Genomic DNA, 27,259 nt, shown 5'->3' on the forward strand with positions numbered 1-27,259 from the left:
TGTTTTTCCTGTGCCAGCTCCTCGGCTACTACAGGCAACGAGTGGGCTTTACTATGCTGGGTCCCTGTCTCAGAAGATGCTGAAAATGAAGTATAGCTGCCATAGTTAGGACAGGTGAGTCACTGTTGTATGGAGGAGGGTTACTGTGCAAGGCAAGCTGCCAGGGACTGTAATAACAGTGTGCTGATTTGGGGTGTATGCAGTTATACAGTGTATGCTTATTGCCTGATTGTATATAGTGATGCAATGTGATGTGTGAGTTTGCAGTGTGTGCAGAGAGTGAAATGTCAGTGATAGTGATGCAGTGCAGTGTGTGCTGGTAGCAGTGCAGTGTGTGCTGGTAGCGGTGCAGTGTGTTATGGTAGTGGTGCAGTGTGTTATGGTAGTGGTGCAGTGTGTGCTGGTAGCGGTGCAGTGTGTGCTGGTAGCGGTGCAGAGAGTGAAATGTCAGTGATAGTGATGCACTGCAGTGTGTGCTGGTAGCGGTGCAGTGTGTGCTGGTAGCGGTGCAATGTGTGATGGTAGCGGTGCAGTGTGTGATGGTAGCGGTGCAGTGTGTGATGGTAGCGGTGCAGTGTGTTATGGTAGCGGTGCAGTGTGTTATGGTAGCGGTGCAGTGTATTATGGTAGCGGTGTAGTGTGTTATGGTAGCGGTGCAGTGTGTTATGGTAGCGGTTGAGTGTGTGCTGGTAGTGGTGCAATATGTGCTGGTAGTGGTGCAGTGTGTGCTTGTAGTGATGCAGTGTGTGCTGATGTACTGTCATTGATAGTGATGGCAGTGTGGGTTGACAGTGTAATGTTGGTGACGGCTGTGTTTCAATGGTAATGTTCAAAGGATGTGAGGTGACATATACCTGCGTTGTATGGCAGACACAGACTTTCCTATTTACATCCATTCCACAGCGCAGTTAGAAAGCATCAAGCTGCAACATCACACTGCCTATGGCGGGAGCCCCTGCTAACCCGTAAGTGCACTCAGGGGATTGAGCGAACACGGACGCTCACCCCTGCCTCTGCTCCAGCTCCTCACCAGGACATCCTCCGGTATGCACTCCCAGGGACTGCACCGACACTCCTTAGCACCGGCTAGACTGCAGGGCTGTCAGCTCCTAACAACAGAGAGGGTAAGCACCCGGTAGGGGGACGCCACACTCCGGCTGTCATTCACAAACTAGTTTGATTTCACTTCATCCTATATCCCTACTGGAAATAGAACCATATTTTTGCTACAGACCCTGTTTCATTTATTATTGATTGGATTAGTACTCTGAACGTTAATTTCACAATATTCATAAAAAAACTGGCACCTTATGTTCTGCCCATTTAGTCTGCTGTGGTCACCTGAGGGGAACATAGGTCCCAGGTGGGGGGTCCTATGGTGTACTGGGTCCCTAAAAGATTACCCGATAAGAGTGGGGTGCCGGAAGAGAATAGGTGGTGAGCTCTGTCGTGCTGCTGACAGTTGGGATTCTGATGTCGGAGAAACGAATGTCGGAATCCCAACTGTCAGTAAGCTATACCATACCCTAAGAGTGATACTGCGAGGACTGACCTGTGGACTACAAATCCCAGGCACCACATTATTTTTTTTTTTTAACAATACATCTTTATGCACATATTTGTCTCACAGTACTGATTGACATGTAACCATCATCCTGTTATACAGATGGAGCCGCTCTCGTTTAGCGGGGGTCTGGCGGTCGGATCACCAGCCGCCGGAAGAGGATGCGCGCGCACAATATGCTTACGCCTCCCCTTCCAACTGAGCTCCCCGTCGCTGTCCACCGGCCCCACCGCCTCCCCGCACCCCCACTAACCCTGCCCGTCTTCCTGAAGTGGAAACGGGCAGGGTTCCCATACCCCGCCGCCTGAAAACTGGGAGGCGCATGCGTGTGAGATGCTTTCGCGTCCCAGTCAGATGGAGCGCCGCTCCGGCAGCGTTTGCCAGCAGGGACATTCTGGCGATCCCCGGCACTGGCTGAGAGGCGCTCCATCTGTACATCATTGTCTCATAATCTTTCTGATCACTTTGTATCCCTACACTTTGTAGTATCTAGCTGAGCGCTCAGTAAAACCCCCCAAATATACCACAATTCGAGTTTGGACCACTCATTACTGAGTAGCCCTGCAAATCATAGACCGATACCGATAAAGCACAGGCTCCGTCACATATATTCCGTATACCTGTGTTAGCAGAACGGCAGTCCTTGCTCTGGAGCAGCTGGAGTACAAGATAACCCACCTCTAATAGGGATACAATTCTAGTAATGGGGACACAAGCGCCTACCTAACAATCCCTTGTAGCTGCCTAAACCGTAACCCTCCCGCAGCCTGCCCCTAACCCTCCCTGCTAGTGCCTAACCATATTCTCCTTGTAAGTGTTTAAATCCCCCCCCCCCCCAACAGCCTAACCCTATGTCCCCCCACTAGTGTCTAAACCTAACCTCACTTTCCCCACTACCGCTCCCTGCATACTCCCCGATTGGGAAGTTGCCAGTCAGTATTCCGGCATCGGCATCCTAATCTCTTCAACGTTCCGGCTCCGGGACGCCAGCATCGCTATACTGAATGCTGACATCCTGTCTGGTGGGATGCTGACTGCATCCCTGGTATATAGTTACAAAGCATGTGTCACTGGTAGTTCTAAAGTAGACCAAAATTTCTGATTTTAAATCAGAAATGTTATTTACTGAAACAATAGAGGTACAATGCTTCATTAATATACAGCAATGTGTAATGGGATGGGGAATATGTACAATAATTGCAGCATTGTTATTGGTGACTGGTAGATCTGGTGATGTTAGCGCGGTGTCAGATGTACTGTAATAGCTGTTGGTAAGGTTTGGGGTTGTCTGTTAATAAGAGGTGGTGTGATGTCATATCACATTGCACATACATAGAGAAGCAGCAATGCACACAGCCACAACACCACCATCCTCCATTGCCTGAGGGATGCAGTTGTGGCCCCCATAGTTAGTCCCGTGGTGGGCATTGAACCAATGTCCTCGTTCTGTGATGCTAATCATTACACCATGTTTGTAAAAATAATGTATGGGGCATGAATCCGGAAAGAAATTATAATGCTAAGGATTGGATGAGGGAGCAGGGCCCCATCCCAGTATCTGGCCTAGGGCCCTAAATTCACCACAGCTGTCACCACCAACAGCAAAGCTTATGCCCTTTTCCCACTGCAGCTAAAAACCGGTAAATTGCCGATTTTCAGCGCAATTTACCGTTTTAAGGGGCAGATTTATTAAGCTTGGAGAAGAGATAAACTGGAGATAAAGCGGAGAAAAGGTAAAAGGAGATAAAGCACCAGCCAATCAGCTCCCAACTGTCTTTTTCAAACACAGCTGATTGGCTGGTGCTTTATCTCCTTTTACCTTTTCTCCGCTTTATCTCCAGTTTATCTCTTCTCCAAGCTTAATAAATCTGCCCCTAAGGCTGCAGTGGGAAAGTGCCAGAGATGAAATACCGTTTAAAGCTAAATGGTATTTCAACCCGTTTTTAAAGCAGAGTCCTACACGGCTAAATAACATTTAAGAGGCAGTGGGAATGCCTCTTAAACGTTATTTAGCCTCAAGGCAGTCCCAGTGCCTGATGAGACCTAGTAGTTCTCACTTTGTGCATGTGTAATGAGTGCACGTGCATAATAAAGTGCCGCTCATTACATATGCACATATGTAATGACCGGCTCTTTAGTATGCACGTGCACTCATTACCAGGGGTGGATTGGCCATTATAATTACCGGGAACTTTCCCGGGAGGCCGATGCTACTGAGGCCGAATTTAAAGTTGCAGGGGCAGCACTGAGCACATAGCAAAAAATATACAGCTGAGCGCTACAGGCAGGCCGCAGCTCACCTCAGGCTCAGCCGCTGAGCAGTAGGCGGCGTCACTAGTGGCAGGCTCAGCCCAGTGAAGTCCCCATGTGCCAGGCCTTACCTCCTCCTACTGTCACTGCTGGTGACTGCAGTGCAGTCAAAGATAGTGGCCCGGGCCCGCCTCCTCCCACCCGCTGTTCTCCGTCCTCTTTGAAAGCCTCTACTGCCTCTCTCCGAGCGGCGCTAGTGTCCACTTCCCCGCCTCCCTGAGGATCCTCATGCTGGCGCCGCCCATCACCATGTTGTCATCAAAAAAAAAAAAATATGAGTCCGTCCACTCCAGTCCCGGGTCCCCGATCAGCGGCAACGCAGCACACAGTGCCCTGCTACTGTATGCGGCGTTGCCTCCTCCCGCTGTTCTCCGGGACTCAGAGAACAGCGGGCGGGAGGAGGCGAGGCCGCATAAAGTAGCAGGGCACTGGGTGCGGCGTTGCTGCTGATCGGGGACCCGGGACTGGACGGACTCATATTTTTATTTTTTTGATGACAACATGGTGATGGGCGGCGCCAGCATGTATTTTATACATCAGGACAGGATGTATTTTATAACAAGTCATCCTGTGGTGGTATAATACAGTAACACACTGCTGGTACAGAGGACTCGAGGATGTGGGGCAGTGGACAGCTCAGCAGCAGCTCTGCTCAGATAGAGGACAAAGGGCGGGAGGAGGCGGGGCAGCTAGCTTCTCATCTCCTCATTGGAGTGGGGAGGTGACAGTCACCGTGACAGACAGTCACTATGCTCTGTCAGTGTGTCTATGTGAAATGTGTGTGTGGTGACGTCGACGTCACCGTGCATATTACTAGAAGCGCAACCTGTGCTGGGGCAGGGAGGGAGGAAGCTGCCAAACCTCATGACTGAGGTGCAGCAAAATAAACGTGCCCAGGCTCCACGGCTCCTCTGAATGCCGTAGGCGCCGATGCTGTGGTCACACACTCAGCCGCTGCCATTTGCCCATGCCATCTCCTGTCATTTCCAGCAGGAGCCGACCAGCTGTAGCAGACCCCCTCCTCTTTCTCTATTGCCAGAGCTCGATTGATTATACTGACTGCCCCGGCGCGAAAATCTAATTTAAAAATAGTCCCACAGCATCTGCGGCAGTACAGCTGTCCTGCTGTTGCCGCAGCTGTATCAGAGCAGATCAGCGGCTATTTCAAATGTCCCTCCGGCTCAGGATCCAATTGGAGCTTGTGCTCAGCAACCAATCAGGCAGTGGTGGCTCCTGATTGGCTGCTGGACTGTGTGCTCCAATTGGCTCGTGAGCCAACACAACATTTCAAATAGCCGCTGACCTGCTCTGATACAGCCAATGGGTTGCCCACCACTCTGCACAGCTATATGCCCATTACAGCGAGTGCACCACTCTGTTTAGCTGTAATGGGGACAGGAAGTGCACTGCTGAAAGGATGTAATCCCCCGTGGTAACCAGCATTTAACTCCCCCTGGTATCAAGCATGTATTCCCCATCCCCCATGGCAATGAGCATTTAACCCCCCTGGCAACGAGCATGTAATACACCGTAGCAACAAGCATTTAACTCCACCAAACATCAAGCATGTAATCTCCCGTGGCATCGAGCATTTAATCCCTCCTGGCAAAGAGCATTTACCTCCTGTATGTAGGTAAGCGGCACTTATGTGGCATAATTTGCAATATGTATTACGGTATGTGGTATAACGTGTAATGGGTGTTACACAATGTGTAATGGCATTACAGTGTGTGGTATAATGTGTAATGGGGGGGGGGGGTTAGGCACTGTACATTTTACATGGTTCACTGCAATGGAATGGTACTTAAATGGTATTTAAAACGGTAATCTGCTGCAGTGGGAATGCTAATACCGTTTTAAATACCATTTAAGATTACCAGTACTTTAAACTGGTCTGCAGTGGGAAAGCAGCATTACTCTTCTTCTGAACATCCAGAATAACACTGCATTGTCATTGCGTTGTCCTGACCTTATGCCATTAATGGCGCATCGATGCCCCCTCCCCCCGCCAACACTCAAACTACGATTGTGTCCTTCCTGGATCCTGGATGAGACCGCTCTTTGAGGTTTTGCACATGCACAGAAGTGTGAGAGTCATTGCGGATTGCGATTTTTTTGCACTTCTGCAGGGCTTATTGAATTAGCCCCATAGTGCAGATAAGTAGTGTGTAGTGATATAGTGCAGAGATGTAGTGTAGTGTGGAGTGATATAGTGCAGAGATGTAGTGTAGTGTAGTGTAGTGAGGAGATGTAATGCAGGGAGGTAGTGCGCCACCAAACCAACCGTCCCACACAGGGAGACTTCTCAGCGACGTTGGTCACACACCATGCAGTGGCACACAATAGGCCCTTTGTAAATTTCAGCTCCAGGCCTATGTGGACCCCTCCTGGTACGTCTACCCTGTTGCATACCTTTGTGTCATCTGCAAAAAGGCACATTTTACCCACCAATTAAAGATATTAAAAAGTACATATCCCTGGGATACTCCACTTGTAATATTTCCCTCCTTTGACTGTACTCCGTTTACTACAACTTTCTGTTTTCTGTCCTGTAACCACGCTCTTATCCATTCAACTATCTTATACCCCTTTTACACAAAAAATCCCGGATCCGACCCGGCATTTGGAAGAAGGATCCAAGCCGGGTCGGATCCAGGATTTACTCCATTTACACTGCGGTGCCCACCCGCAGTGTAGACGGAGGTGGAGCTTGGAGATGACATCATCTCCAAGCGCCGGGACCGCAGTGATCCACGCCGGATACACCGATCGCCGTGCTGGGGGCAGCCCAGCACCAAGGTAAGCTGCTGGGCTACCCCCAGCCCCCGTGCACCTCCCCAGCCACCGTCCGGGAGGTGAATGGATGCCGCACACAGGCATCCATTCACCTTCTTCGATGCCGCCGCTGCTGTCTGCAGAGTTAAGCAGACAGCAGCGCAGGCTGTGTCGTCCCCCCCCCCCCGTCCAACCTGTGGACGCTGCGGTCTGCAGGTTGGACGTCCCCCATTCATGTAAATGGGAGCCGGGTCATCCAACCCGGTGTACCCATTTACACCGCCCTCTGCCCAGGTCCTAGCCGTGTTCTACCCAGGTCAGGACCTGGCTAGAAGTCCCGTGTAAAGGGACATGGCGTGACAGAATTACACCACCTCTGACCCACCGAAGACCCGGAGTTTTGAGGCGGTGTAAAAGGGGTATTAGAATCCAATCCCAAGCTTTCAAGTTTATGTAACAGTCTGCGATGTGGGACAGTGTCAAAAGACTTACTAAAGTCTAGATAAGCTACATCCACAGCCCCACCTTGGTCTATTACTTTAGTTACCTAGTCAAAAAAGTAAATAAGATTTGTTTCCCCTAATAAACCCATGCTGTTTCGGATCCTGTAAATTTCTGGTTTTGAGATATTCTACAACTCTTTGTTTTAAAAGTGCTTCAATCAATTTTCCTACTACGGATGTAAGGCTCACTGGTCGATAGTTGCTTACCTCTTCCTTGCTTCCACTTTTGTGCAGTGGGACTACATTTGCTGTTTTCCAGTCCTCTGAGATTACTCCAGTAGCTAGTGACTGGTTGAATAATTCTGTTAACGGTTTTACCAGCTCCCCTTTAAGCTCTTTTAGTATCCTTGGATGCATCCCATCTGGCCCCATTGATTTATCTACTTTCAGTTTTGAGAGTTCTCCCTCAGTTTTCTGACTATACTTGCAACTTAACTGTGGCCCCTTCTCCTCTCTTTCAGCAGTGAATACTGAGCAGAAATAATTATTAATATGATCTGCCATTACATTGTCCCCCTCAAGAAAACTTCCACTCTCTGTCTTCAGTCTAATTATTACACTTTTTGTTTTTCTCCTCTCACTTATATACCTAAAAAAAGTTTTTCCCCCTTTACCCAGTGACTGGGCCATTTTCTCCTCAACCTGTGCTTTTGCACATCTGATTACCTTCTTAGCCTCCTTCTGTCTAACAAGATACACCACTTTGTCTTCATTATTCTGCGTCTGCTTAAATTTCTTAAAGGCCAACTTTTTTGCTTTCACAATACTTGCTACATCTTTCGCAAACCACAATGGCTTCCTTTTCCTTGTGGTTTTTTTGGCTGGTCCTTTACCTTTCTTTATCACCTTCCACTTTATCTCTTTTTAAGGCTTAATACATTTGGACAAGTGTCAGCCTTCTCATGGGTGGAGAGGGTGCCAGGCAACAGATCCGGCAACTGCTGTGGATTGTGTCTCCTGGTGCAGTCCTGCTCTTTTTAGGTGACCGCGGTGACCAGAAAAGAAGGGAAGGGCCGACACCACGGATGCAGCATAGTGACTTGCATAGCCCAGGGGATGGAGGTCGGGGGGTTAAGCCTTCCTTAACTGTGAGCAGGGTTTCAGCACATTTGAGATTTCTTTGTCTAACTGAGCGAAGACGGATATGCGTCCAGCACACTCAGTATGTATATTATTTGTAAGTAATGCTGCCCTGTTTTATGTTTCTCTGAATCACGGGGCCCAGGACGGGTGTACCCTTTGCACCCCCTGTCGCCGGGCCTGCACGTGTTGTTGCAGGTGGTTTGACAGAATGCGGTTACCAGTATACTGATGCCGGCATCCCGGCTGCCCTCACAACAGCGACACAGAAACTCTGAATATATCAGTATTCCAATGCTGGGAAACTGACAGCAGGAATCCCAACCGGTAAGTACAGAGGGCTAGCTAGCATGCGGCTGGGGAAAGGAGGTTTAGGCACTAGTGGGGGGACTGAGGAAAGGCTGCGGGGAGGGGAAGGTTACACATGACTGCAGCAAAATAGGTTCTGCATCATCTCAGGGCTATAGTTCTGTCCCATTTAGCCTTTACCCCTGATTGTACCCTGCTGTATGTGGGTGTGTGTAGCACTATGGCAGCTATCCTCTGAGTAGATAACCATACATAACCCAGTGAGGAGACAAAGGGGCCCATTTATCATTTCATATTTGTGTCTAATTCCCCACTATACCCGGCACTCCTCCTGCTGGACAACTGCTAGTGTAAAATGGCCCTGACAAAATGTCCACCCCCTTACAGCAGACCATTTTTGAGGATGCTAGAGTAGGCAGCCTCCTCTAGCATCCTTAAAAATGGTCTGCTGTAAGGGGGCAGCTATTTTTTATAGGGCATTTTTCATTAGCAGCAGCCTATCAGGAGGAGTGCCGGGACCTCAGACAAGCAGATCTGCAGGTCCCGGCCACAGACCCGGCGGCGGCAAGCGAAGGGATGTGAGGGTTGGGCGTCTTCACTTTACTGTTGGGGGCACTGATTAACTATTATGGCGGATATGGGGGCAAATATTTTGTAGTTACGCCACTGACTGTATGCGATCCTGGGCAGTATGAACCGACCCAGATCGTATTGTATATGCAGTCCTTAGTAAATGGGCCCCCAAGTGTTGAAGCATCAGTCACCTCTGGGGCTCAACGTAGCTGCACAGATCCTCATAGCCCACAGTACTGCACCAACCTACCATATTCTTTTATTACATATTACATTCCCAAAATCTATTTAACACATGAATATGGGTCCGACCAATACAGTAGTACAATGGGAACATTCAAAGTAGTAGGTGGGAAATAACACATCAGACACGGATTGACTTGTGTGACTTTTTATTGTTGAAATAACAGATACATTACTCCCCAGTGACCAAATTACTCCCCAGAAAGTGAAAGCAAAATGATGCTTCAAACTTGCTGGATATGGAGAGAGGGAGTTGTGAAGACAGAGATTGGGGGTAGGGGGATTACCCATCAACAGGACAGGCATTTTAGGGGTAGGGGGAATAGCCGTCAACAGGACTGGCTTTGGGGGAATAGCCGTCAACAGGACTGGCTTTGGGGGAATAGCCGTCAACAGGACTGGCTTTTAACTGCTGCATAAACTATAATGATTTAGTTTGATGCAAAATCAATAACAATTAAATATAAGTGACTCAATGAGTCCGAGGTCCATGTTTAACAATCGACCCTTGGCATGCCGTCCTCCTCCTGCCAGATGAGGCCAACAGAGATGCTGCTGTTATAGACGTCCTTCCTACAAAAACAGACTTTGATCAGTGACTGTTATTGTAAAGACCCAAACGTTTGCCATGTACAAGTCCTCTCATTATTCCCTGGCCTGCTGGTATGTAGCGTCTGCACCATGTTAGTTACTGACTACATTTATCTGTGTGATTCCTTTTTGGACCAATCACAGCGCTGATGCTGTGGGTGTGACATGACAAGGACAGCCCCATACAGAAAGCCCAGCGTACAGTGATGTGAGATTCCTCTAATGGGGCTACACACTGAGCGATCTTGGCCTTCTTATATTGTTACACTCGTTAGTATAATGATATATACGTGTATGTCATACAAGTAGAATAACAGCCCATCAGCGCTCTGTGTGATAGAACTTCTGTAGGGGCCCAACTGCAGGCAGATATGGAGATACCGTTTCTACATCATATCATGTTTGTAAGACAAGAGACCTGATATCTACCCCAGGGACCAGAGCAGGGAGGACGCACATATTGTGCCGGCAACCTACCTGGGGGAGGAGTCTCCGCTCGCAATAGAGCCGGTGCTGCTGGTATCAGACGGGCTTTCTGCCATGTCCCTCAGATCAGAGCAGTCAGCAGTTGACTCCAGAGATGATGTATCATCTGAAAATGAGAGACAGAATCAGAGTGGTTGCTATAGGCAACATCACCTCTTTTCATTGTAGTAAACGTACCCTGTACTTTCTATGTTTAATATATAATATTTTAATAGTTACCCCACTGGGCAAAGCTATGACTAAATCAATGACTAAAATTAGATGAAAATGTTCGTCAAGATCCACTGACTAAAACCTGACTAAAGAGTCAAAATTAAAAAATCTGACTAAAATGTGACCATTATTTTCGTCAAATTTTAGGAAAGTGACTAAGACTAAAACTACATTGAAAATCCCTGACAAAATTAACACTGCTGTAGATTTAAAGCAGTAAAAAGTATAAGGTGAAATCAGGCTGGTGAGATAACAAGCTCCTGTCCACTCACAGTACTCCCGGCCTATTACATATATACTAGTTACCAGCCTGTCACAGAGCTCCCAGCCTATTACATATATACTAGTCACCAGCCTGTTACAGAGCTCCCAGCTTATTACATACATACTAGTTACCTGCCTGTCACAGATCTCCCAGCTTATTACATATATACTAGTCACCAGCCTGTTACAGAGTTTCCAGCTTATTACATACATACTAGTTACCTGCCTGTCACAGAACTTCCAGCCTATTCCATATATACTAGTTACCTGCCTGTCAAAGAACTCCCAGCTTATTACATATATACTTGTCACCAGCCTGTCACAGAGCTCCCAGCTTATTACATACATACTAGTTACCTGCCTGTCACAGAACTCCCAGCTTATTACATATATACTAGTTACCTGCCTGTCACAGAGCTCCCAGCCTATTACATACATACTAGTTACCTGCCTGTCACAGAACTCCCAGCCAATTACATATATACTAGTTACCTGCCTGTCACAGAACTCCCAGCTTATTACATATATATTAGTTACCTGCCTGTCACAGAACTCCCAGCCTATTACATATATACTAGTTACCTGCCTGTCACAGAACTCCCAGCTTATTACATATATACTAGTTAACTGCCTGTCACAGAACTCCCAGCTTATTACATATATACTAGTTACCTGCCTGTCACAGAGCTCCCAGCCTATTACATATATACTAGTTACCTGCCTGTCACAGAACTCCCAGCCTATTACATATATACTAGTTACCTGCCTGTCACTGAACTCCCAGCCTATTACATATATACTAGTTACCTGCCTGTCACATAACTCCCAGCTTATTACATATATACTAGTTACCTGCCTGTCACAGAACTCCCAGCCTATTACATATATACTAGTTACCTGCCTGTCACAGAGCTCCCAGCCTATTACATATATACTAGTTACCTGCCTGTCACAGAACCCCCAGCTTATTACATATATACTAGTTACCTGCCTGTCACAGAGCTCCCAGCTTATTACATACATACTAGTTACCTGCCTGTCACAGAACTCCCAGCTTATTACATATATACTAGTTACCTGCCTGTCACAGAACTCCCAGCCTATTACATACATACTAGTTACCTGCCTGTCACAGAACTCCCAGCCTATTACATATATACTAGTTACCTGCCTGTCACAGAGCTCCCAGCTTATTGCATACATACTAGTTACCTGCCTGTCACAGAACTCCCAGCTTATTACATACATACTAGTTACCTGCTTGTCACAGAACTCCCAGCCTATTACATACATACTAGTTACCTGCCTGTCACAGAACTCACAGCCTATTACATATATACTAGTTATCTGCCTGTCACAGAGCTCCCAGCCTATTACATATATACTAGTTACCTGCCTGTCACAAAGCTCCCAGCCTATTACATATATACTAGTTACCTGCCTGTCACAGAACCCCCAGCTTATTACATATATACTAGTTACCTGCCTGTCACAGAGCTCCCAGCTTATTACATACATACTAGTTACCTGCCTGTCACAGAACTCCCAGCTTATTACATATATACTAGTTACCTGCCTGTCACAGAACTCCCAGCCTATTACATACATACTAGTTACCTGCCTGTCACAGAACTCCCAGCCTATTACATATATACTAGTTACCTGCCTGTCACAGAGCTCCCAGCTTATTGCATACATACTAGTTACCTGCTTGTCACAGAACTCCCAGCCTATTACATACATACTAGTTACCTGCCTGTCACAGAACTCACAGCCTATTACATATATACTAGTTACCTGCCTGTCACAGAACTCCCAGCTTATTACATACATACTAGTTACCTGCTTGTCACAGAACTCCCAGCCTATTACATACATACTAGTTACCTGCCTGTCACAGAACTCACAGCCTATTACATATATACTAGTTACCTGCCTGTCACAGAACTCCCAGCTTATTACATATATACTAGTTACCTGCCTGTCACAGAACTCCCAGCCTATTACATATATACTAGTTACCAGCCTGTCACAGAACTCCCAGCTTATTACATATATACTAGTTACCTGCCTGTCACAGAACTCCCAGCTTATTACATATATACTAGTTACCTGCCTGTCACAGAAATCCCAGCTTATTACATATATACTAGTTACCAGCCTGTCACAGAACTCCCAGCTTATTACATATATACTAGTTACCTGCCTGTCGCAGAACTCCCAGCTTATTACATATATACTAGTTACCTGCCTGTCACAGAAATCCCAGCTTATTACATATATACTAGTTACCAGCCTGTCACAGAACTCCCAGCCTATTACATATATACTAGTTAACCTACCTGTCACACTAACGGAACATAACAGTAATGTCAGCACCACCAGTGCATGTGCCCGAACAAAGTAACACTACAATTAGACTACTGATCAGAAACAAACAGCCCATACAAAACACATGGGGAGGCTTACATCCAGCCCGTACATAGCACCTGGGGAAGCTTACATCCAGCCCGTACATAACACCTGGGGAGGCTTACATCCAGCCCGTACATAACACCTGGGGAAGCTTACATCCAGCCCGTACATAGCACCTGGGGAAGCTTACATCCAGCCCGTACATAACACCTGGGAAAGCTTACATCCAGCCCGTACATAACACCTGGGGAAGCTTACATCCAGCCCGTACATAACACCTGGGGAAGCTTACATCCAGCCTGTACATAACACCTGGGGAAGCTTACATCCAGCCCGTACATAACACCTGGGAAAGCTTACATCCAGCCCGTACATAACACCTGGGGAAGCTTACATCCAGCCCGTACATAACACCTGGGGAAGCTTATATCCAGCCCGTACATAACACCTTGGGAAGCTTACATCCAGCCTGTACATAACACCTGGGGACGCTTACATCCAGCCCGTACATAACACCAGGGGGGAAGCTTACATCCAGCCCGTACATAACACCTGGGGAAGCTTACATCCAGCCTGTACATAACACCTGGGGACGCTTACATCCAGCCCGTACATAACACCAGGGGGGAAGCTTACATCCAGCCCGTACATAACACCTGGGGAAGCGTACATCCAGCCCGTATATAACACCTGGGGAAGCTTACATCCAGCCTGTACATAACACCTGGGGATGCTTACATCCAGCCCATACATAACACATGGGGAAGTTTACATACTACCCATACATAACACCTGGGGAAGCTTACATCCAGCCCGTACATAACACCTGGGGAAGTTTACATACTACCCATACATAACACCTGTGGAAGCTTACCTGCACCGAACAAGTAAAATGCTACTCTCTCTGAGATAATAGCATTCACAGCTGCTACCACTGCAGCATCTGGTGGTGGAGGTGATGCTGCCGTGAGGTGCCCTATGCTGGAGCTGCTGCTGGTTTCAGATTCACAGCTGCTGGTATCAGATTCACAGCTGTCACTGTCCGAAGAATCTGTATATATTGCTAGAAAGTGATAGACAGAATCAGATTGCTTGTTATGGGCAACATCCTGGGGAATCTCACATCCAGACCATACATAACACCTGGGGAAGCTTACATCCAGCCCGTACATAGCACCTGGGGAAGCTTACATCTAGCTCGTACATAACACCTGGGGAAGCTTACATCCAGCCCGTACATAACACATGGGGAAGCTTACATCCAGCCTGTATATAACACCTGAGGAAGCTTACATCCAGCCCCTACATAACACCTGGGGAAGCTTACATCCAGCCCGTACATAACACCTGGGGAAGCTTACATCCAGTCTGTATATAACACCTGGGGAGTCTTACATCCAGCCCGTACATAACACCTGGGGAAGCTTACATCCAGCCCGTACATAACACCTGGGGAAGCTTACATCCAGCCCGTACATAACACCTGGGAAAAGCTTACATCCAGCCCGTACATAACACCTGGGGAAGCTTACATCCAGTCCGTACATAACACCTGGGGAAGCTTACATCCAGCCTGTACATAACACCTGGGGAAGCTTACATCCAGCCCGTACATATAACCTGGGGAAGCTTACATCCAGCCCGTACATAACACCTGGGGACGCTTACATCCAGCCCGTACATATAACCCGGGGAACCTTACATCCAGCCTGTACATAACACCTGGGGAAGCTTATATCCAGCCCGTACATAACACCTGGGGAAGCTTACATCCAGCCCGTACATAACACCTGGGAAGCTTACATCCAGCCCGTACATAACACCTGGGGAAGCTTACATCCAGCCCGTACATAACACCTGGGGAAGCTTACATCCAGCCTGTACATAACACATGGGGAAGCTTACATCCAGCTCGTACATAACACCTGGGGAAGCTTACATCCAGCCCGTACATAACACATGAGGAAGCTTACATCCAGCCCCTACATAACACCTGGGGAAGCTTACATCCAGCCCGTACATAACACCTGGGGAAGCTTACATCCAGTCTGTATATAACACCTGGGGAGTCTTACATCCAGCCCGTACATAACACCTGGGGAAGCTTACATCCAGCCCGTACATAACACCTGGGGAAGCTTACATCCAGCCCGTACATAACACCTGGGGAAGCTTACATCCAGCCCGTACATAACACCTGGGGAAGCTTACATCCAGTCCGTACATAACACCTGGGGAAGCTTACATCCAGCCCGTACATAACACCTGGGGAAGCTTACATCCAGCCCGTACATAACACCTGGGGAAGCTTACATCCGGCCCGTACATAACACCTGGGGATGCTTACATCCGGCCCGTACATATAACCTGGGGAAGCTTACATCCGGCCCGTACATAACACCTGGGGATGCTTACATCCAGCCTGTACATAACACCTGGGGAAGCTTACATCCAGCCCGTACATAACACCTGGGGATGCTTACATCCAGCCTGTACATAACACCTGGGGAAGCTTACATCCAGCCCGTACATATAACCTGGGGAAGCTTACATCCAGCCCGTACATATAACCCGGGGAACCTTACATCCAGCCTGTACATAACACCTGGGGAAGCTTACATCCAGCCTGTACATAACACCTGGGAAGCTTACATCCAGCCCGTACATAACACCTGGGGAAGCTTACATCCAGCCCGTAGATAACACCCGGGGAATCTTACATCCGGATCGTACATAGCACCTGGGGAAGCTTACATCCAGCCCGTACATAAAACCTGGGGAAGCTTACATCCAGCCCGTACATAACACCTGGGGAAGCTTACATCCAGCCTGTACATAGCACCTGGGGAACCTTACATCCAGCCTGTACATAACACCTGGGAAGCTTACATCCAGCCCGTACATAACACCTGGGGACGCTTACATCCAGCCCGTACATAACACCCGGGGAAGCTTACATTCAGCCCGTACATAACACCTGGGGAAGCTTACCTCCAGCCCCTACATAACACCTGGGGAAGCTTACATCCAGCCCGTACATAACACATGGGGAAGCTTACATCCAGCCCCTACATAACACCTGGGGAAGCTTACCTCCAGCCCCTACATAACACCTGGGGAAGCTTACATCCAGCCCCTACATAACACCTGGGGAAGCTTACATCCAGCCCCTACATAACACCTGGGGAAGCTTACCTCCAGCCCCTACATAACACCTGGGGAAGCTTACATCCAGCCCGTACATAACACATGGGGAAGCTTACATCCAGCCCGTATATAACACCCGGGGAATCTTACATCCAGCCCGTACATAACACCTGGGGAAGCTTACATTCAGCCCGTACATAACACCTGGGGAAGCTTACATCCAGCCCATACATAACACTTGGGGAAGCCTACATCCAGCCCATACATAACACCTGGGGAAGCTTACATCCAGCCCGTACATAAAACCTGGGGAAGCTTACATCCAGCCCGTACATAAGCTTACCCTCACTGGGCAGGTAGATGTCCTCCTGCGCCAGAGGTGTCCCCAACTTCACAGTAATGGGCACGACCATGTCCTCCTGTGCCAGAGGTATGTCCACCACACGTAGAGGAGTGGTGCCGCTGGTGCCGCTGGTGTTGGGGGGCTTCTCAGCACTAATGGGCTGGACCATGATCCTCCTCACTTTGGCAGACTTGCCTGTCTATAAGGAGCAGAGGAGGAGACACCATGAGCTGTGACTACATAACTCTACATAACAGTGCAGTCACTTTTTACCATAGAAGCTCTAGCACAGATCAGTAGATTGAGTAGAAGCAGGAGTTCAGCACCGCGTACAGCGCCCAGTGGAATCAGCTGGAGCGTCACCATTGTGGCTTATAAGTTATTGTTATAACTATAACGTGAGCAGTTATAATAAGATTATAGCAATGTATAATGATGGAGATTAGATCCGCCCAGCTTTTTTTTAACTGTATTTTCACTAAATTTCATATAGTGTCACTAACATATAACCATTGTTAGTGTAACACTCACTGGAGAGTACAAAGTGACTACCAGGGGGTATGCACTATCGCACAAAAGGGGGGGGGGGGTACCCAGTAACTTTAAACCCCACCCCCAGTTTTCTTTTAAACATCTGCACTCGGACCGGCAAAGCCCCGCTCCTCACAGCATAATTTAATGAGTAGCGGGTCTATGGTGAGGGGAAGGGTATAATATGACATAATACAAAAGAATCACGTCAATTTTGCCCCACCCCTTCACACAGACCTGGGAATTGTGGCATTATGCTAGGAATGGGTGGAGCCTAACAATGCAAACTGTCTGGGTCTGACCTCATCCTCCCCTAAACTACAGTAACAGTGAGTGTGTTAGTGACATAATAAATATATATATATATATATATATATATATATATATATATATATATTGAAATAGGTGATTGAAATACTGCGCTTAGCTGTTAGTCCCTCTGGGTGCCAGTATGGAAAGTCCCTTGTATATATCACGGAGGGAAAGGGATACACCAAAGTCCAGATTCCTAAGGACCTGCAGCCTCTTCTCTCTCAGGAAACACAAAGCTCTGGAATCCACAGAGCAAAAGATATCTAGAAATGGGCAGAAAGAAGGCGCTTCATGGTGTAATATTTCAAAGTATGAGATTTATTAAAAATATATTCCCGGATGTAGGTAAGATTAGACTCGTACCACATATAAAAACACTGTGGACTGGGTACGAGTCTAATCTTACCTACATCCGGGAATATATTTTTAATAAATCTCATACTTTGAAATATTACACCATGAAGCGCCTTCTCTCTGCCCATTTCTAGATATATATATATATATATATATATATTGCCACCAATGGGGGGAGAATCAGATGTTTGTCTTCATCGATGGTGCAACATAACACGTGTCATGCCCTGTCCCTGGATTTGATTGGCCCACGAGCTAGTCTGTCTGGAGAACTTTAACTGGTGTCATCCTTACCGACTAGAGTGCCAGTTCGCAGCACCGAAACATCCACATATATATAATATTACATACCTTCCAACTTGACCTACTCCAAAATGGACAAAATGCTCTTTTCTAGTTTTCTTGGACTTCTCTCTTAATTAGGGATGACCATCGGTGTGGTTGCCATCGATGGCGATATTGCATGTAGTCATTGATGGTAGCCTTCCACAGTATGTAATTGTGGTTTCACCAACTGATGGTTATCCGTTTTATGTGACAGACTGGCTCATGGGCCAATCAGTTCCAGGGGCAGGGCATCACAGGTGTTATGTTTCACCATCGATGAAGGCAAACATCTGATTCTCCCCCATTGATGGCAAAAATGTATTATTCAACATCAGCCAGAAACCATCAATGACTATGAATTATCGATGGTTGTTGGCCATGCCTACTTATTTTAGGATTGCTATCACCTTTCTTAACAAGCAACTAGTTCAACACAGGTGACAGCGATTATAATATCAGAGGGAAGCGCAGGAGCAGAGCATTGTGTCCCTCCTGGAATGGGTCATGTTGGGAGAACCCCATCTTACATCCTGCGTTTCCCCTGGTATGAGGGTCACCAGCAGGGGTGCCAGATCATCCCTTTAATAAGCGCACATATGAATTACACAGGTCCCAGGGGTCAGAGTTCATACCAACTGTCATTACATCCAATGAGCAATCAATATATTTTTAACACAGGATTTGGGGCTAAACTTGACTACTCATCGGACATAATGACAGTTGGCATGAGCTCTGACACCTGGGACCTGTGTAATTAATATATGCTCTTATTAAAATGATGATCTGGCAACACTGGTCACCAAGTGGCATGCGCAGTTAGTGGCAGTTAGAGTCAGGCAGGTGGATGAGCAGGAGGCAGCTACTGGCAGGAGAAAGGCGCACACTGCAGGGAGCCAAAAAGGTGAGAGGGGGTCTCCTGGGGTCACCTATACAGTGCAAAGGAGAAGGTGCATACCCCTAATACTACATACAGGGAGCACCATCTACCCATGTACCCCTAATGCTTTATACAGGGAGCACCACCTACCCATGTACCCCTAATACTACATACAGGGAGCATCACCTACCTGTGTACCTCTAATGCTACATAACAATGAAGCAAATAGTGGCCACCGGTGTCAAAAACACTTGAATTCCCCCCATAGAGTTGAAGAGCAGCATTACCCTTTTTGTTACATGGATGTTCAATACATGAAAAAAAAAACACTTAAGTTAAAGTGGAAATGTGTGCACATTGAGAATAACAATAAAATATACCTATCCCCCCGTATTTAGGCTACAGAACTGGACAAATCACCACCATATCTGCCCAGAAACTCCCAATATCGGCTGAGCTCCCCCTATGGCGGCCTATGATAATTCTGTGTATGTACAAAGTACAATCCATAAATATAACAGCGCACTTACCTTCCTGCTGGGTGCAGGGATGCACAGTTTACTGCACATGCAGCCCATAATATCAGCTGTATTATATAGGTAACGGCCAAAAAATTAGAGTAGAGCTGAAGCACAAGAGAATAAACTCAGCTTCCTCTCCTGATGCCGGTAGAAAGTCTTCTGACACAGAGCATTTGTGATGTCATAATGATGTCATGGGACAAGATGGCCGCTATACAGTCAGTTAGTTAGTGTGTATTACTGTATATATCTCAGTGTCTTCTAACCATAACATAACACCGTCATCCATTTGCCTCTTTATACTAATAAAACATTGGGATATTTGTAGCAGTTTTACGATTGACAAAAGCAGCACAAAAAGAGGTACAATACATTTACTATGAGGGCGTAGACCCATGACTACCCCATGAGCCGTGAACCCGCCCCTATGAGCTGTGACCCCACCCCCTTTTTGTGCGCAAGTATATGCTGCTAAGGAAACAACAAACATTATTAGTTATACCATGGGGGCAATATTATTTAATTCCTATATTGGGGGAGGTAAAATAAATATATAATCAAAGATAGAACTACTTTTATTAGATTATTGGGACACTTTTTATTGATTACTAATGTGGGCAATCATTATTATGTTTCCAATATATAAATGATGGTCACATAATAAAATATTAATTGTTGCTCCCATCATAAAGACTTTTATTGCTACATTAGCAAAACTATAACATTGTCCCTTAATCATTATTTAATAAATAATATTATTCTCTTACTATAACTATACAACTGGGGGTAAGTTAAGTACATTTGTAATAAAGGTCCTGCCCTTAGTATCTATCATCGACAATTGCACAAGACCACTTCTTTAATAATGGGCAATGGGAGTAATTCTCAGCATACAGATGGGGCAGGCTACATCCTGGCTGGCGGATCGCCAGAACGTCCCCGCTGGCAATCCGCCAGCAGCCTCGCCATCCATCAGACTGAGACTCGCGTGCGTCTCACGCGCACGCGCGTCTCCGTCGGCGGGGCGACGGAAACCCTGTCCGTCTCCGCCTCAGGGAGAAGGACAGGGTTAGCGGGGGGGGGGGTGCGGGCAGGCGGGGACCCCGCGGGGAGCGGATGGAAGCGCAGTCGGAAGGGGACGCGCGCGCTTCTTGTGCGCCAATTTTTGGCCGATTCGATCTGCGATGCGATTTCGGCCGATTTTTTGCTGATTTTCGGCCATTTCATGCCGATTTGCATGCTATTCCATCCTTGCACACCCCCCAGGTACTATGCGATGGTATGCAATGCGATTTTTGGGAAAATGCCCCTGATTGTACAATTAAATATCGCATAGCATTGCATGCCAGCAAGTGGCATGTGATGCGATTCGCAATGTTAAATGCACCCCCATTGTCAACGACACCCCCACCATCAACACCAACCCGAAGCGTGGCGAGCGGCGGCGGTAAGCGTCCTCTGACCTTTTCATACCCCCACTATCCACGTCGGCATGGAGTTGATTATATATAGTGTGGCGAGCCACCGAGCCCGAAGCGCGGCGAGTAGACGCGGATCACTTTACATGTCTTCCGCGTCCCCTCGCCGCGCTTCGGGCTCGGTGGCTCGCTGGGCACGCCACACTATCTAAAATCAACTCCACGCCGACGTGGATAGTGGAGGTATGAAAAGGTTGGAGGATGCGTACCACCGCCGCTCGCCACCCTTTGGGTTGGCATTGATAGTGGGGGTGGCGTTGACAATGGGGGGGCATTTAACATTGTAAGCACCCATTAGGGTGCTTGTACATTTAAAAATCGAATCGCATCACATGCATCGCATGCCGCTATATTGCATGCAATGCTATGCACTACGATGGAAATGTGCAAGGTGTGCAATGATGGAACAGCATGCAAATCGGCCGGAAAAACGTGAAAAATCGCCCAAAAAACGTCCGCAAAATCGCATGCGATTTGCGGCCGATTTCGCGGGCGCCCTCATAATACACAAGTACCGAAAATCCTTATCTGTGTAACAAATGTTCTAAGCTCATGCAAGTTTCCACATAACTGATCTTTAAACCATTCTCTCCTTTTTGTTCTGTGAGGATGGATGGAATAATTATTTACCATGGTGCACTGCCCTCTTCAACATTTTTTTTTCCATGTCAACAAAATTAAAGAGTATAAAAAAGAAAAAGAAAAGAAAGTGATAGCAGGCAAAACAGGAGCGACTTTATCGCCATGGTAAGCGGAGTAAGTAAATTGCCCCCCCAAGTCCGGATCTCATTTCTGTAAAGAAAGATACAAATACAAAGTGGATAGTGTAAATATTGTGGCACGTTCTCTTTAAAACTCTTTGGGTGAAATTTAATAGGATGAGAAATTTTAGAAAGTGAGAGATTTGTTAAGAAATCTCCAGTTGTTTTAAAGCAGCAATCATTTACACTTCAAAATCACACTGGTTTTGCAGTGTAAATGATTGCCGCTTTAAAAAAAACTGGAGAATTCTTACCAAATCTCTCACTTTCTGAATCTCTCATCCTATTCAATTTACCCCCAAATAACCATATGTCACCAAAGGGTAAAACTAATAGAAATACATAGACCTGCTCAAATAGTATTTTCCCTTTGTAGCACTGGGAATCAGATGATTTCACGCAGGTTCAGAACAATAATGTTCTTTTTCCCTCCACAGGGAATCACATAAGACCATAAAACAGTGATAACGCAGAACCTTTGGTAAAACAAAAGGCTTTAATCAATATTGCACTTACAAATTTAAGACAATATAAAAGCATAACATAGGCCCTTATTCTGATTGATGCGGACTTTACCGCGTTCTTACGGATTGCGTCTTTACGGCGTCTGCGCATGCGTGGAGAACGCTACGCGCATGTGCCACGCCTTGACTCGGTACCAGTTCGGACAAAGCCCGTCCAAAACTGGCCACCGCAATCAGTCGGGAAATAGGGGCGTATTATGGGCGTCATGCGGAATGACACATGGGCGTAGTTTCAAAGTGGGCAAAACGGGGCGGAAACATGGGCGGACACGGGGGAGTACACTTATGTTGGGGGGCGTACATTCGGAAACCACTCCGAATGCACGCGAGCAAAAAGGGCTGAAATGTGCGGTGTCCACAAGTGTACTATTGCTTTGCGGACACCACTCGTTCATGCGGTAGGCGAACGTACGCCTAATGACTACAACCATTAACACCTGAACCCAATACAATCTACTCCTTTACTCATTACTCACTAATAGGACGCTTGTCAGTGCTTTAATTGAAACCATTGCTGCTTCAAGGAAACATTACTAGTCCCCCACATATGCTGTACTTCTCAGACACTTAAAAACTGCTAACAATTGACATGACAGAATATTAATACTATCAATACACATGTGTATTCGACATGTACTCATGAAACCACACATTTTGGGTAAAGTAAACACATTTATTTATATTCATGTCACAGTCAATGCCACTGTCATGCAATGACCATAAAATTAAACATCAAAACTATAAACAACATGCCAGGAATGCAGCAAAATAAATAATAATAAAACACAAATATAATAGCACACAGATGGACTCCAGCACCTCCTATGTGCCACTGCACATGTAGCCAGTGGGAAATGAGGAGGCTGCTGGCCCTTCTACAGCAGGGCAAGCTGCACCTGACCATTCTACAGCAGGGCACCCTACACCTGGCCCTTCTGCAGCAGGCCAACCTGCAGCTGGCTCATATGCACCATCAGCAGACTCATTTGGAACACAACCGGGGACTTCACCAGATAGTACCATGGCCATCACTTCAAGTACAGCTGACAGTAATGCCAGGCACAAGAGGGCAACAGGGGAACCACAAAGGACATATGAAGCAAGGGCTCATGTGGTTCCCCTCAGCACGTGATTGGACACAAGAAGCTGACACACACAGCACAATGGAAGATTTGGGAACACATAACGGTAGAGATTAATGCGGCCACAAGTTCATTTCCGACCACGTTTGGCCTTGGTAGGCTCCTTGGCCTGTGCAGCAGCTCTTCGGGGACGCCCAGATGCTGGGGCAGGTGGAGCAGATGATGTGGAGGGGTTGGCTGGTCTACCCCTCCTGCCAGCAGGGAGTGTTTCCGCTGGTAATGCACCAGAAACGGATGACATTAGGACCCTGTTGCTGGTAACCAGCTCCACCATAAGCTCATTATGGTGGAGGAGGAGATCATTTTGGCGGGTGGCTTGCTCGGCCAGCACCTGAGCACTTGCAGCCATGGCCTGATGTGACTCAGCCATGGCCTGCATGCTCCCAGCGATGGACTGCTGGGTGCTGACCAAGCTCGCCAGGATCTCCTCGGTCCTACGCATCCGTTCTGATGCCAAATCTCCCTGCTGGTTGATGTCCACAAGCACCTGGGCCAAGGCGGCCAAATCGGCTTGGCCCGATGCCTGCTGCTGCACAGGCCTACCTCTGGGGCCAGGTGGCACGGACTCCTCCGCCTCCTGAGCAGAGTCCTCACCAAGCGGTGGGGTGTCTGTGGGAAAAGATAAACACAATTAGGAGACATTCTACGATAATTACTTGCACAAGTTTATGGCATGACCAATATTTACCTTCCAGAAAAGACGCAAACACTTCAGCTGGGGCCTCGCTATCCATCGTGCTCACCCCCCTGATCTCCTCAACTGAGATACAGCTCTCCGCCATCTCCTCCAGGGGGGTGAGCTCTAGCCCTGATGGCATGGGGCCGGCCCCAGATGTCTGGCTGTGTTCCCACCGCTTGGTCATCTTCCTCTTCAGGTTGGTTTTGAAGTCCTGCCACCTGCAATGTAAGTTGACATATTAATACATGTCACTCCCAATGTTAGCTGTTGCAGCCATTGCTCTGTGCTACATATTACAACATGTGATTAATGTCCCATATATAATATTACATGCAACTATGATATCAACCGTTACAATACACATTCACAATCACCCTACTCTAACTCTCAACGAAATAACATGGCAATAATGTATGTGTATCGTAACAACCTCATGTGCCATTTGCAAAATGCATATAAGCATCAATTCAATCATTACTTGGCTATTACTGGCCACATGTATCACAAAACAACTTGCCTCTTCTTCACATGGTCCGTCTCACGAACTTGTGGCGCAACTGCATTAATCTCTGCCGTTATCTGTTCCCAAATCTTCCATCGGCGTGTGTGTGTCAGCTTCTCGGATGGACACTCTATCCAATCACGTGCTCGGGGAACCAGGATGGCCAGCTCCTGTGCTTCATATGCCTTGTTTTTTTTTGGTGGTTCGGCTGTTGCACTGGCTCGCCCCTTGCTACGTCCCTGGCCACGCCCCCTGGCACCAGTCGCTGCACTTGAAGTGCTGGCCATGCTACTACCTTGTGAAGTCCCCGGTTGTGTTCCAACCAATTCTGCTGATGGTGCATATGAGCCAGCTGCAGGTTGGCCTGCTGCAGAAGGGCCAGGTGTAGGTTGCCCTGCTGTAGAATGCTCAGGTGCAGCTTGCCCTGCTGTAGAAGGGCCAGCAGCCTCCTCATTACCCACTGGCCGCATGTGCAGTGGCACATAGGTGGTGCTGGAGTCCAGCTGGTCAAATAGTTGCTGCAGATCTGGGTCCACCTCTGGTTGTGATCCAGACATGTTAGCAACAACATTGTCACCTTCTAATACCCCTTTATATACTGTTTGTGTATCCTGTTTGGCGGACATCAGCGGCAGCTGCGTTCCGTGCGTGTGCGTACGTCGCTGTTTTTTCGCGCCGCATACGGTGGCTGAAATTCCATTGTGTAAAACCTGGCGAAAGTTCTACATGAATCACTGGTCACCAATGCTAACATTGCATAGAATCTTCTGATACACCTGTGACTATTGCACAATACACATGCTATTTTCTAGCATGACATGACATTTGATTCATGACTACTGTGGTATTGTGGCGTTTCATTGCAAGCTAAAAGCAGCCCAATCCCTTAGATAATCCAGGCCACAAATCATGCAATACTCATCTCTACTGTTATAGACCACACATGTGACAGCCCTATAAATAGTGAGTTTAGTTTTGGGGGAAGTTCAATATAGGTGCTAATTATTATACCTTGGACAAGGGATCTTATGTGTTTGTTATATCTTCATTATTGTAGTTGATACTATCCCTGATGACTGGTGAGTACATTGATTTATGCTATCATGTGTTGGGGATTATTTCCTGTGTTGATGTATGATTTGTTTGCATATATAGATATATATCTATATATGATGTTGGAATTTATTCACATGTTTCAACATTTCAAGGAGCATGCAGGCAGGCAGGCAGGCAGGCAGGCAGGGCTGGTGTATAATGCTGGTTTCAGGATACCTGCAAGTGTGTGTATGTGTCTTTTACACATAAATGTACGCATACACATAGATGCATAGAGTAATTAATGCTAACTACAGCTATGCGTTGCTAAGCTATAGCACGCGTTGCTTGGCGGAGCGCGGCCTTATTGGATTTGCTAAGGGCATACACACTGTGTTTTATATATATCAGATTTGTTCATTGCCATACATCAACACTACGGTTTTGAAGGCATGCGAATTTGTCACCATTTGTGTTGGCGCAGAGACGCTGTTAATGTAAAAATGAACAATAAAGTTATTATCACAAATAACTGTGATCAACCAATGCCACCACCTGATTGGTTGATAGATGCCATTGTCAACATGGCGGAGACACGAAGGGCAGAACCCTTCACGCATGAGGAGCTGCGAGTTCTTGTCTCCGTCATGGAGACAAGGCTGGGCCGTGCAGGGCCCTTTATAACAAACAGGCACAAGCGGAGGGCCTACGCTGCGGCAGGGCGCCGAATTTACGCCCGCACTCGGGTGCGTAGGTCTCTCGGGCAGCTGGAGAGGCGGTGGTCGGACCTCCGCAGGCGCCAGCCCCAGCTGCTCACACAACTAAGGGGCGAAATTGCTGAGTGTGAGTATTTTAGCTATGAAATTTCGCACTTACAACATAGCATATATAAGCAATAAAATGTGTCTCATGATAAGTGGGTGTCCATGGGTTTAAAAGTCCATAGACTGTTATGTGTGCTTCTTCCTGGTTAACATGCAGTCATGTGGCTTTTATATGTAATGGCATAGCATTGAGGATTCTGATGCATACAATGTGCCAGATCTAATATGTGTTACACATTGATAAATGCCTGGGTTGTAATGTGTGAACAAATTACTACCAATCACATACTAATTTAAATGTCACTATTTGGAATCCATTAACAGTAAGGAGCTACTTTCCTGCATCGTTTGCCATCATTATCACCCTTCCATGTATGTCTTGTTTTGGATTAATAAATGTGGCCCAATGAGCCAACATTGACCATGATGTTTTTTTCTACCACACAGCACGAGCCCGAGCCCGACAGGCCCGTCAAGAGGCGGAGGCAGGCCTGGCCCAGGACGAGGGCCAACACCCCGAGGAGGACGTGCCGGCAAGGGTGGAGGAGGAGGAAGTTGGCCAGGAGCAAATGGTGG

General features: G+C 47.2%; 1 long non-coding RNA gene across 1 annotated transcript; it reads left to right on the forward strand.

Moving 5' to 3' along the window:
* On the forward strand, positions 1–27,259 carry LOC146059199 (uncharacterized). Its single transcript, XR_014470174.1, has 3 exons — positions 1–114; positions 904–1,124; positions 27,131–27,259. It is a non-coding gene; the product is annotated as an uncharacterized LOC146059199 (long non-coding RNA).

The sequence above is a fragment of the Crinia signifera genome, chromosome 2 (assembly GCF_055691185.1).
Source record: "Crinia signifera chromosome 2, ASM5569118v1, whole genome shotgun sequence".
NCBI classification, from domain to species: domain Eukaryota; kingdom Metazoa; phylum Chordata; class Amphibia; order Anura; family Myobatrachidae; genus Crinia; species Crinia signifera.